General features: G+C 37.5%; 1 protein-coding gene across 2 annotated transcripts in view; it reads left to right on the forward strand.

Annotated features, from left to right (window-relative positions):
* Positions 1 to 4,681: 4,681 nt before the first annotated feature.
* Positions 4,682 to 13,957, forward strand: part of LOC136031279 (uncharacterized) — a 94,576-nt gene continuing 85,300 nt past the window's right edge. Inside the window, exon 1 of one of the 2 annotated variants that reach the window (XM_065710721.1) lies at positions 4,682 to 4,791. The gene's annotated coding sequence lies outside the window, so the exon portion shown is untranslated. Of the gene's footprint in view, positions 4,792 to 6,541; positions 6,724 to 13,957 lie in introns of those variants that run through there. The other variant, XM_065710720.1, reaches the window with a different exon arrangement.

Below are 13,957 nucleotides of genomic sequence, written 5' to 3' on the forward strand. Positions count from 1 at the left end.
TAACCAATGGAAAAGACAATTATATCAATAAAAACTTAACAAAAAATAATAATAAAAAAAATCCACAAAAGAAGTTTTTAAAAAGAAAGTAATAAGCCAAAGATGACCTAAAATAAAACCAAAGATAAACAAACATAAAGTGAAATAATGTTTTAAGTGTGAAATGACCATAAATCACTATCAATGATAACTGAAACTCTAAAAAACAGAAATTACAATAAATAATTTATGGCGTGATAAGTCCCATTGGTGCAAAACGCTTTGGTTGATTAGAGACTAAATGTTTTAGACCTCCCCCTTCTCTTCCCAACAGTACCTAAAAGTTTCAACTTCACCCCCAAGCCATTGCCAAGGCGGAGCAAATATGCTACTTCGATGACCCAGATGCACATGTTTTTTTGATCCGCCTCTCTCCTCCCCAGGTCAAAAATTTAAGATCCACTTGAGCCCCTCCTCCTTACTTCTTGAAAGTTTCAGCTGGTTTTCCCAAGCCATTCCCGAGACATTTTAGACAATTTGAAAACGTGGGTGCGCATAGTATTTTTTGATTTGCTCAGGTAACCGTGTAGTTTCCTGATTGTACCCTTTTGAAACTCGGAAAATTTGGCCTAGGGAACAATCCCTTTGATTTTCGTTGGCAGCACGCTGTCTAAGTGAAGAGCAAAGTGGTCACATTGCATTTTTATGGTACTTGATTTTAACCAAGTGACTTATAGCAATCGCAAACTCTGTCGGACTGTCGGTCCCGGTTTTGCTACTTTAGGCACTTCCAGGTAAGCTAGGACGATGAAATTTGGCAGGCGTATCAGGGACCGGATCAGATTAAATTAGAAATAGTCGTTTTCCCGATTTGATCATCTGGGGGGAGTGGGGGTCCCGTTAATTCGGAAAAAAATAGAAAAAATGAAGTATTTCTAAATACGGTTGATCAGATCTTAATGAAATTTGATGTTTGGAAGGATATCGTATCTCAGAGCTGTTATTTTAAATCCCGACCGGATCTGGTGACATTGGGGGGAGGAGTCGGGAGGGGGAAACCTAAAATCTTGGAAAACACTTAGAGTGGAGGGATCGGGATGAAACTTTGTGGGGAAAATAAGCACACGTCCTAGATACATGATTGACATAACCCGAACGGATTCGCTTACTTTTGGTTAGTTGGGGGGATTAATTCTGAAAAATTAGAAAAAATGAGGTATTTTTAACTTACGAACGGGTGATCGGATCTCAATGAAATTTGATATTTAGAAGGATATCATGTCTCAAGGCTCTTATTTTAAATCCCGACCGGATCCAGTGACATTGTTGGGAGTTTGGGGGGAACCTAAAATCATGGAAAACGCTTAGATTGGAGGGATCAGGATGAAACTTGGTGGGAAAAACAAGCAGAAGTCTTAGATACGTGATTTACATAATTGGAACGGATCCGCTCTATTGGGGGGGGGGATTAATTCTGAAAAATTAGAAAAAACGACGTATTTTTAACTTACGAAGGAGTGATCGGATCTTCATGAAACTTCATATTTAGAAAAACCTCGTAACTCAGATCTCTTATTTTAAATCTCAACCGGATCCAGCGTCATTGGGGGAGGCAGTTGGGGGGGGGGGGAAATCTTAGAAAATACTTAAAGCGGAGATATCAGGATGAAACTGAATGGGAAGAATAAAAACCTGTCTAAGATGCGTGACTAACATAACCAGACTAGATCTGCTCTCTTTGGTGGAGTTGGGGGGGGGGAGGATAATTTGAAAAAATAAGGTATTTGTAACTTACGAAAGGGTGACCCGATCTTAAATGAAATTTGGTATTTAGAAGGATATTATGCTTTAAAGCTCTAATTTTAAATTCAGACTAGATCCTGTGACATTGGGGGGAGTTGGAGGGGGAAACCGGAATTCTTGGAAAACGTGAAAATTGGGGTATTTTTATCTAACAAATAGGTTATCGGATCTTAATGAAATTTGATATATTAGAAGGAATTCATGTCTCAGAGCTCTTATTTCAAATCCCGACTAGATCTTTTGACGTTGGGGGGAGTTGGAGGTGGAAATCTTGGAAAACACTTGGAGTAGAGGAATCGGGATGAAGCTTGGTGGATAGAACAAGCAAATGCCCTTGATACGTGATTGACGTAACCGTACAGGAATCGCTCTCTTTGGCGGAGTTGGGGGAAGGGTTCAGCGATTTGGCGAGTTTGGTGCTTCTGGACGTGCTAGGACGATGAAAATTGGTAAGCGTGTCTGGGAGCTGCACAAATTGACTTGATAAAGTCGTTTTCCCAGATTTGACCATCGGGGGGGCTAAAGGGAGAGGAAAAGGTAGAAAAAATGAGGTATTTATAACTTACGAGTGGGTGATCGGATCTTAATGAATTTTGATATTTAGATGGACATCGTGACTCAGAGCTCTTATTTTAAATCCTGACCGGTATTAAGCCTCTGATTTTCCTTTTAAATCAATCTATTGATTCTTAGAATTTTGTTAGACCTCATACCATATGAGCTCTTGGCTCTTAGCTCTTCTTGCCTCGTCACAAGTGCCATATGAGCTCTTAGCTCTTGTTTCTTTTCTTTTGTTCTTTTTCACCAAGGCTCATCGTATGGAAGGAGTTGTCGTAGAGACTCCGGAAGGGGCTCATTTGATTCGAAACTGAAAGTTTTAGTGCTGTTTTTAATAGTCGAATGTGACTAGAGGGCAACTGTCCCCCTCCCACGCACCCCCCTCAAATTTATCGGATCGAAATTTCAAGATAGCCATTTTGTTCAATGTAGTTGAAAAGTCTAATAACTATACCTCTGGGTATGTCAACTCTCCCCCTCCACAACCCTCGGGGTAAGGATGGCAAGTTATACAATTCGCCCATTTTTTACATATAGTATTTGTTATCAGGAAAGGGAAATATATTCGACCTTTGGTGTCCCAAAAGACCGAGGGCATTCAGGTGAAGCCTTCAGGGAATTTTGAGGGGAATGTTGAGCTAAATTAAAACAAACTATATCAATGCAGGTTATCAAAAGAGCTTACCTCAGGAATGACTTAGGGTATTAAGTTGGAACTTTCAAGGAATGCTGAGAGGTTTGACCAATAGATTAAAATGTTATATGTGCACGCTACTACTACTACTACTACTAAAACTGTTATTTCTTTAGTGACTGCTAATAAGGCTAAAGTTCTTCAGGTAAAATTTTATGGAATGTTGAGGGGAAAGTTGAACTAAATCAAAACACACTATTTGCAATTTGGGACATGATGAGGGGAACGTTTAACTGGCCAAAAGAGAATATGTGCATAATACTGCTGCTACTACTATTATTACTGCTACAACGACTACTACTACTACTAAGATTAAGGGTATGGAGGTGAAAATTAAAGGGGATTTGAATTAAATAAAAGAACATTCTGCGCATTATGTTGAAAAAACAAAAAAAAGGCACTATATGCATACGACTACTGCCCTGAAGATTACTGCTACTTTTAAGGCCAATGGTATTGAGGGGAAACTTTTAGGAACTGTTGGTTTTATTCATACTATGTGCATACAGGGTGTCAAAAGGGCATTTGAGATATATCTTAGGACCAGATTAGAGAATCAAGGCTTATAAGATTAAGGACATGAAAGCGAAAATTATAGCGGTATTGAGGGGGGATTTAAGTTAAATCAAAACACACTATGTGCATGAAGGTTGTCAAAAGGGCGTGTCAGCATCATCTTAGGAATGGATTGGAGTATTATCTTGAAACTTACAGGGCATTTTGTGGGGGATGTTGAACTAACCAAAAGGAAATTTATGCATGCTGCTACTACTAATTTTATTGTAACTACTGCTACTGCTCTTACTATTTCCACAATTACTACTTCTACTACTAAAGTTAAGTGAGAATTTCTGGCAATGTTGAGAATATGTCCAACAAAATCAAAACAGAGTATTTGGATGTTGAAGAAAAAATACGCTATTTGCATACTTCAACGAATACTACTACTACTATTGATTATTACTGTTACTGAGGCTAAGGGTAGTAAGATGAATTTTTCAGGGAATGTTTTGGTGTATATTGAACTGAATAAAAGGCATTATGTGCATATTACTACTACTCCTGCCACAACTAATACTACAACTAAGGTTAAGGGTATTAACTAATACTGCTACTTCTGCTCCTACTGCTATTGCGGTTAAGGCTATTAAGGTGACACTTTCAGGAAGGGTTTAGCGGAACGTTACACTAAATTAAAATACATTATCTACATGCAGATTGTCAAAAGAGCGTACAAGCGGGATTCCAGGGACGGCTTACGGTATTAAGTTGAAACATTCAGGGCATGCTAAGAGGGGTATGGAAGTTGGCCCCAAGGCACTATGTACTATGTTCATCTTGGTACGAAACTAAATTAATGTATATGTTGGTTAGCAATAGAGTGAATCAGTAATATCTCAAGAACGGCTGAGGGTATTAAATTGAAACTGCCAGGGCTACTACTATTGAACTATATCAGAGGCTTAAGTGTATCCAGGTTGTCAAAACAGCATATATACAATGTTTTAGAAACAGAATAGATTATTAAGTTGTTTTTTTTTTCAGGGAAAGTTGAGGGTTTGTAAAACTAAACCAGAAGGTTTTATGTGTATCCAGATTGTCAAAAGTTTGCATTTGCAATATCCCAGCAGCAGCTAGGGTTCTATATTGGAACCTTCAGAGCATAGTATTGGAAATGTTCGATTAAATCAAAAGACACCACGTCCATTCAAGTTTGCCGTAAGGGCGTATTTGGGATATCTTAGGAATAGATAAAGGTACTAAGTTGAAACTTACAGGGCATGTTGCGGAGGATGTCTAATTAAATATGAATGTTAAAACGGCGTATCTACTACACATCTGGAATTGCAAAGGACATTAAAATAAAACTTTCAGGGAGCGCTGGGGTGTACATTGAACAATATCAAAGCGCATTATATGCATACATGTTGTCAAAAGGGCGTTCATTAATACATCAGGAACAGTCGAGGGTACTCTTACTGCTACTAATACTACTATTGAACTAAATGAAAAGAATTTAAGTGCATGAAGGTTGTCAAAATTGCATTTACGCAATGTCTCTGGGATATAATAATTTGCACTTTACAGGCAACAAAAGACATTTTGAACGTTTTCTCTTTTGTAACTTTATTAATTTCACAATTATTAAGACTTTCAGGAATTCATATCAGTATAGACATTGATCTGTTAATCCCCAATCATTTGTTTCTTTCAGCAATTTTGGTTATGATGGTGATTTTTTTTTATGTTATAAGGAATAAAAACACAGCTCGAAATCAGAATTGTTTCGAACTACTTAAGGAGTTTTTCTTTTATGCTCTTACTTTCATTTTTCTTGGCTCTTGTTTAAATGTTCGTTCAAATACTTGTCTGCTTTATTTTATTGCAAACCCAGCCTTCAGGTTAGAGCTGTTCCTGGGGGGGGGGCAACCGGGCGCTGCAACTGGGGGGAGGCAGCGAGACTGGGGGGCATCCGCAGCCCATTTTAATCTAATTTTTCATTTTGATTCGTCTTTTTTCGTGGTACTTGTTAGTTATAACAACCACACCTAAGAAGTGAAATTAGAAAGAATTCTTATTTTATAATATGCAGAATAATAGTAGCTAACATATTTTGCATGCAGACCCGCTTTAATTCACCCCAACTCCCCTAATGTGCAAAAATATAGTCCAAATTATTTATTTCCCATCTATTCTCCCAATGCGGCTAAGATGCTTCAACCCGTTTGCCTGTAAATTGAATCACTGTGACGAAACAAGAACCAGAACAACAAGTGACGGGTGACAGAATGCATTGGACTTGATGTAATTTGGGCTATATATTTGCACATAAGGGGGGGGGGTATGTAAAGTATAGCGGGTCTGCATGCAAAATTTGTTAACTACAATTATTCTGCATATCATGAAGTAAGAATTATTTTCTTACTTCACGCTGTCCAAATATTATTGTGGTCGCTATAAATAACAAGTATCTTTTTTGCTTGTATTTGAGTCAAGAGAAGGTCGCTTTAATTAATTTTTCCCCAGGCACCACCAACCCTAGGAATGGCTCTGCTTCAATTAAATGCCTTTTTATCTTATCCGCTATGTCCACAACCCTGTTAAATCAATTCCAATTTTTACAATCCTTTTTCATCCACTAGATCGTTTCTTCTTCGACTGACTGTTCACGCCTTTTGCATAATTTGGTTAACCTTTATATGCTTGAGTTCATCGGTAACATGCTTCACCATTTTTTCTCCCTTCCTACACTCTCGGACCTGTCAGACTTATTATATCACACATACTATGATACATTGAATCATTTCAACATCTTCAGAAGAGTATTTGATGGGTAAATGTACATGTTTTTTGTACCCTTTTTTTGGCACCACAAAAAACCCCGACTTAATCAAAATTTATGAATTAAATTTCAAAAAGTCATGGCAGGTATAAAATTTCCCATTACAATTTACTACCCGAATTTACGCTCGTGCTCGTCAGGGTATGCGATCTTTTATGGGAGTTATCATCCGTTGGAATTTGATGAGGCGACTTATACCCAAGCTGTGGTTTTGCGCGCGATTATCGGGTTTGCCGCGAGGTGGACCATACCCCGAGCGTCATGTATGTAGAGTTGAGTTTAGTAATATGGAACACATATTTTTGATAGTGATTTGTAAATGCTGATGAATCAAGATTTACTTAAGGTCAGTACACTTGATATATGATTCAATGGGGTCAGAAGAAATCAGAACCGTTTTTGGGACACTTTTGTACACTGCTTTGCGTTTTGTTATTGTGGTAGAACAGTTTTTTTTTCTGAGAGGCTTTCTGTTCTTGTTTAGTGTATGTTTTTGTTTTATATTATCTCCCTTTTTCTGCACAGCTCTCTAATTAGTATCTCTTATTAATTTACCTTTGAGCGTTTAAATATGCCCAGTTTAAAACTCTTCATTTCACCGCTTCCAATTAGATTAGTAGTCTTTTTGGCTGTAGTAAATAAGCTATGTGTAGTTATTGATTTTATCTTAATTTACAATCAAAGTTTTCTTGCATTTAGAATTTTCTGGTTTATTGGCTTTTTGCTATCTTGGAATGTAATTGAGTTGGGTGAATGGAACTTTAGGTACTTGCATTATATAGCCACCACACTCAAGTTCTGTCGGGAAGTGAACTTTAGTTAATGCTACTGAAATAAAACAAAATACTGGTTTTTCAGACCATGGGGTGACATGTGTTCAATTTTTGATCTGTGTTGATAGGAAATAATATGAAAAAAACTTCGTTTTCTTAAAGAGTTAAAGAGGCTGCGTCCCAAAGTCGAACCTTAAAACGTACAGGAATTAGAAGAGGCAGTTGGGGGGCTGCCGCCCCCCAAACCCCCAGCTTTTAAAGACTGTTTTGTACAGGTTTTTTGTTTTTTTGCTAACCCCCCGCTCTTGGCTTCGGAAAGGCCCTCTTTTAATTAACAAAAAATTGAAATGAATGAATAATGGAATAACTTCGAAAAATGTTAAACACAAGAGGACAGGAGAACCATTGCGCCGAAACTAGTAATTAGTAACAATGAAGTCCCCCCACAAAAAAAACCTGTACAAAAGAGTCTTTAAAAGCTGGGGGTTTGGGGGGCGGCAGCCCCCCAACTGCCTCTTCTAATTCCTGTACGTTTTAAGGTTCGACTTTGGGACGCAGCCTCTTTAACTCTTTAAGAAAACGAAGTTTTTTCATATTATTTCTGTACGTTTTTCTACAATCCATGGTGGATGTAATTTAATAATTCCTGTACTCCTCGTACAGGAATTAGGAGAGGAACTTGGGTGGCTGCACCCCCACCCCGCTTTTAAATCATTGTATAAAATAGAAAAAAATAGATAGAATGACCGAAATGTTTCTTTTGCTCATAAGAAGCTAATATTCTGTTATCTCTCAATTGATAAGCTGTCCATGTGCTTAGGACTATAAGAAGACTATTAGGAGAGGCAAACCCTCCGCTTTTAAAGACTCTTTTGTACAGGTTTAATTTTTTTCATATTAATTCTGTACGTTTTTCTACAATCCATGGTGGATGTAATTTAATAATTCCTGTACTCCTCGTACAGGAATTAGGAGAGGAACCCCCCCCCTTTTAAATCATTGTATAAAATAGAAAAAAAATAGATAGAATGACCGAAATGTTTCTTTTGCTCATAAGAAGCTAATATTCTGTTATCTCTCAAATGATAAGCTGTCTAGGTGTTATCAAATTTTTTTTGATGTTGTGAAAAAAAACCGCCCGTAAGGGACTTGAACCCTTGACCAGAGGATTAGAAGTCCCACGCTCTACCGACTGAGCTAAACACTTGCATGTGTGTAAATATAACTTCTCAATAAGTTTTAAAAATTTCAAATTAACATGGGCTCTTATGGAGAGAAATGCGTTAATTAAATAGCTAATGCGTGGTTTCTGGAAAACAGGGAAAGAGTTATCGGATCGAGCTGAAATTTCGCGGATAAGCTCCTGGGTCGTAGGGGACCTTAACTTGTGAATTTCAGCCCGATCGGACAACGTTAAAAGGAGGGGTGGGGTTGGGGGGTCGAAACTTTCGGGGGGTTAAGATTTTACTACGAAACTTTCCAGGAAAATTACTCGGAGAATTCCGCATCGAATGAGTCTTCGTACACCCAGATCCGATGTCGGATGTGACCTGTAGGCGTCTAGAAAAACAAAGAACATGAATTTTAAGTGGCTATGCGTGGTTTCTGGAAAACATTGAAGGAGTTATCGGATCGAGCTGAAATTTCGCGGATAAGCTCCTGGGCCCTAGGGGACCTTAACTTGTGAATTTCAGCCCGATCGGACAACGTTAAAGGGGGGCTGGGGTTGACGGGTCGAAACTTTCGGCCAGATTTTCCCCATGAAGGAAAAGTTGGAGGGGGATGAAATTTTGCAGGTTTCTTAGTTGGAGCTCGGGCTATGAAATGCATCCCTCCCCATCCCTCTGCGACCACTGGAACCGAAGATCGCTTAACATTGTCGTGTGTCGCCTCTTTATAGAGGCACGAGTGTGCCTCCTTGATAGTGTCTGACCATGGATGTTGAAATGACAATTTGGGATTTATCAAGGACTGAAGAAGAGGCAATTAGACCGCCTATTCTTACCTAACCAAAATACCAACTAAATGTTTAATTAAAACATAGCTACAATGTAGTTTCCCACTAAGCCGAAGCTAATTGTCTGTTATAAAGACCGTGAAACCGGCTCTTGTCTCATGTTCGCGAGTGTGGTGGCTATAAGACACAAGTATTGAAATTTTTTTCCATTGGTGAAAATTTTACTCAAATCAATGATACTCTGTTGTGAAACCGAGGTTCAAAGGAAAGTAAATTCAAATAAAATAAAGGAAAAACAATACATTTGTCGAATGCATAAGTAACTTACAATATGACAATGACTAGCATCGTAATTGTGTCCCAGCCAGCCCCCTCCCTTAATTCTGGAGGGTAAATCCCCTAATAGCCTTGAGTTATATACAAAACTACAGATTCTTTTTTTATCCTCCAATTGTCATTATTTAATATTACGGACAGGGTTGCAGGGGTGGAACCAGGATTTTCTTTGGGGGGAGGGGCGCATAACGGCTAAAATCTGGAGAGGTTTAAAGATCTAATAAATCTGTTGAAATTAAAATGGTATAAAAGTATTGATACAAACAAGAGCTAAGAGCTCATACGGCACTTGTGTGACGTGGCTGGAAGAGCCAAGAGCTCATATGGTATGAGCTCTAGCAAAATTCTAAGAATTAATAGATTGATTTAAAAGAAAATCAGTCTTAATGCCGGTTGGGATTTAAAATAAGAGCTCTGAGACACGATATCCTTCCAAACATCAAATTTCATTAAGATCCGATCACCCGTTCGTAAATTAAAATACCTCATTTTTTCTAATTTTTCCGATTGAACCGTCGGCTGTTCACCATCTATAAACAAATATGGTATTTAATATTTTCTGCATAATTTTTTGCCTTTGCACTTATGACCACTATAGCGAATGAGTTAAGCTTTTTATTGTAATAATAATAATAATAATAAAAAAAAAATTGGTCTTGAACCAGCTTTGGGGTCATGCACTCTTTGTGACAATCTGTATTGGTCAAACCATTTAGGAAGTTGCCGAACTTTATGGCATCGCTTAGTAATTCTGATATCAATCAAGAGTAGGAAATGAGGATAAAGTTACAACATGCATATTCATAAGACCGTTAGATTATTTATTGGAAAATTTGTACACCTAAAGTTTCCGCGGCAGGGGCAAGTGCCCCTTCTTTCACCCCCGTAAAATCTCCTCTGCGTTCCAGGCTATAAATTTTTTTTGCCTATTCCTCTTTAAGGCTAATATCATTTCCTAATAAAAAATAGGAAATGAGGAATGAATTGGAACGAGGCTTTCTTGATAAAACGGAGCCTTTATGAAGTGGAATGAAAGGAGTGAAGTGAAATGAGGCTTTCTTAATAAAACAGGGCCTTTATAAAAACTATGCTGGCTCAGCCGAAGGAAATTATATTGTGGAACAGCAGTGCTGCTTTGCTAGTTTTACTGTTCGTTTTTAGACAATTATATTGCGGAACAGCAGTGCTGCTTTGCTAGTTTTACTGTTCGTTTTTAGACAATTATATTACGGAACAACAGTGCTGCTTTGCTAGTTTTACTGTTCGTTTTTAGACAATTATATTGCGGCACAGCAGTGCTGCTTTGCTAGTTTTACTGTTCGTTTTTAGGCAATTATATTGCGGAACAGCAGTGCTGCTTTGGTAGTTTTACTGTTCGTTTTTAGACAATTATATTACGGAACAGCAGTGCTGCTTTGCTAGTTTTACTGTTTGTTTTTAGGCAATTATATTGCGGAACAGCAGTGCTGCTTTGCTAGTTTTACTGTTCGTTTTTCGACAATTATATTGCGGAACAGCAGTGCTGTTTTGCTAGTTTTACTGTTCGTTTTTAGGCAATTATATTGCGGAACAGCAGTGCTGCTTTGCTAGTTTTACTGTTCGTTTTTAGACAATTATATTACGGAACAACAGTGCTGCTTTGCTAGTTTTACTGTTCGTTTTTAGACAATTATATTGCGGCACAGCAGTGCTGCTTTGCTAGTTTTACTGTTCGTTTTTAGGCAATTATATTGCGGAACAGCAGTGCTGCTTTGCTAGTTTTACTGTTCGTTTTTAGACAATTATATTGCGAAACAGCAGTGCTGCTTTGCTAGTTTTACTGTTTGTTTTTAGGCAATTATATTGCGGAACAGCAGTGCTGCTTTGCTAGTTTTACTGTTCGTTTTTAGACAATTATATTGCGGAACAGCAGTGCTGTTTTGCTAGTTTTACTGTTCGTTTTTAGGCAATTATATTGCGGAACATCAGTGCTGCTTTGCTAGTTTTACTGTTCGTTTTTAGGCAATTATATTGCGGAACATCACTGCTGCTTTGCTAGTTTTACTGTTCGTTTTTCGACAATTATATTGTGGAACAGCAGCGCTGTTTTGCTAGTTTTGCTGTTCGTTTTTAGGCAATTATATTGCGGAACATCAGTGCTGCTTTGCTAGTTTTACTGTTCGTTTTTAGACAATTATATTGCGGCACAGCAGTGCTGCTTTGCTAGTTTTACTGTTTGTTTTTAGACAATTATATTGCGGCACAGCAGTGCTGCTTTGCTAGTTTTACTGTTCGTTTTTAGGCAATTATATTGCGGAACAGCAGTGCTGCTTTGCTAGTTTTACTGTTCGTTTTTAGACAATTATATTGCGGCACAGCAGTGCTGCTTTGCTAGTTTTACTGTTTGTTTTTAGACAATTATATTGCGGCACAGCAGTGCTGCTTTGCTAGTTTTACTGTTCGTTTTTAGACAATTATATTGCGGAACATCAGTGCTGCTTTGCTAGTTTTACTGTTCGTTTTTAGACAATTATATTGCGGCACAGCAGTGCTGCTTTGCTAGTTTTACTGTTTGTTTTTAGACAATTATATTGCGGCACAGCAGTGCTGCTTTGCTAGTTTTACTGTTTGTTTTTAGACAATTATATTGCGGCACAGCAGTGCTGCTTTGCTAGTTTTACTGTTCGTTTTTAGGCAATTATATTGCGGAACAGCAGTGCTGCTTTGCTAGTTTTACTGTTCGTTTTTAGACAATTATATTGCGGCACAGCAGTGCTGCTTTGCTAGTTTTACTGTTTGTTTTTAGGCAATTATATTGCGGAACAGCAGTGCTGCTTTGCTAGTTTTACTGTTCGTTTTTAGACAATTATATTGCGGAACAGCAGTGCTGTTTTGCTAGTTTTACTGTTCGTTTTTAGGCAATTATATTGCGGAACATCAGTGCTGCTTTGCTAGTTTTACTGTTCGTTTTTAGACAATTATATTGCGGCACAGCAGTGCTGCTTTGCTAGTTTTACTGTTCGTTTTTAGGCAATTATATTGCGGAACAGCAGTGCTGCTTTGCTAGTTTTACTGTTCGTTTTTCGACAATTATATTGCGGAACAGCAGTGCTGTTTTGCTAGTTTTACTGTTCGTTTTTAGGCAATTATATTGCGGAACATCAGTGCTGCTTTGCTAGTTTTACTGTTCGTTTTTAGACAATTATATTACGGAACAGCATGGCTGCTTTGCTAGTTTTACTGTTCGTTTTTAGGCAATTATATTGCGGAACAGCAGTGCTGCTTTGCTAGTTTTACTGTTCGTTTTTTTTCTCGTGACGAACATCGGAATCGTAAGCGATTAAAATTCAAATCTTTTCCCAATATATGGTTGTGGCGTGGAGAGGGTAATTTATGCTGAAGTTTACAAAGCTCTCAGCCGTTTTCCAGAAATTGTTTCTATCTAGTCTGCTAAATAGTACATACACACATACAAAAATCGTCTATGCTCTGAAACTCAACTTCGTTGGGATCTTGTAATGTTAAATATGCATGGAATTATCTATTTGAAGTCCATTTTTGTGAAAATAATGCCGTTAATCCTTTTTTAGAAAAATAAATTCTAATTCTTTCACAAATTGTCAATTTAATATTTAATCGAGCAAAACAGCCTGTGCATGAAGATACTCTTCTATTTGTCAAAAGGAATTATATACTTAGACACAAGTTCAATAGTTTTCGTCCTACATCCATTTTACACAAAATCGTAGAGGAAACTTTCTCTGCAAAAGCTAAAGAAAAAATTCTAATGCTGATAGACAAGTCTGGACCTAAAAATTGCATAGTTCTCGCAAAATAAAAGTTTCCCTGGTGTTCAGTAGCCTGGAGTTGTCCAGTTTCACGGCAAACATAAGATTGAACGCACAAGTTTGTTTTTTGCAAGCTATTGTCATATATGCTTCTCTGCAAGTGTATACCATTGAACCCAACTACTGCAACACTTTTGCTGGCCTTGGAATTGGAGGTATAGTTGTTAGTATTAGCTGAATTCATTCTAGGAAATAGCATTAAAATTAACGCATCTTTGCAAATTCTTAAAATCCTCTTATATAATAAAATATAGGACGGGTAAGAATTAAGAACACTGCCCATTGTTCTGATGTTTGAAAAATTTATTAAAAAATATCTAATTTACATTTTACCTAGTGTAAATTTTTCAACTTTAAAAAGTTTAATAAAGGTATAAGCCACCTATCTGTCTTGCGTTTAAATAATAAGGATAGCTATCTAATTTAAAAGGGTACTTTTCGGTTATATAGTAAACGCTATAGAATTTCGATCGCGGATGATGCGAACATGACACAAGAAACTGATCAAGCAACTTGTTTATACCACACATTTAGCTTTAGCTTGATTCGAAAATAAATTGTGGTTATTTCTTATTTAAGTATTTAGTTGGTATTGTATTTTGGTTTGGTTAGTATAATATATGCTATGCTTTACCCCCCCCCCTAATGTTCAAATATATAGCCCGAATTTGTTTCTAAACTGTTATA

This window comes from Artemia franciscana, chromosome 9 (genome assembly GCF_032884065.1).
Source record: "Artemia franciscana chromosome 9, ASM3288406v1, whole genome shotgun sequence".
In the NCBI taxonomy this organism is placed as follows: Eukaryota; Metazoa; Arthropoda; class Branchiopoda; order Anostraca; family Artemiidae; genus Artemia; species Artemia franciscana.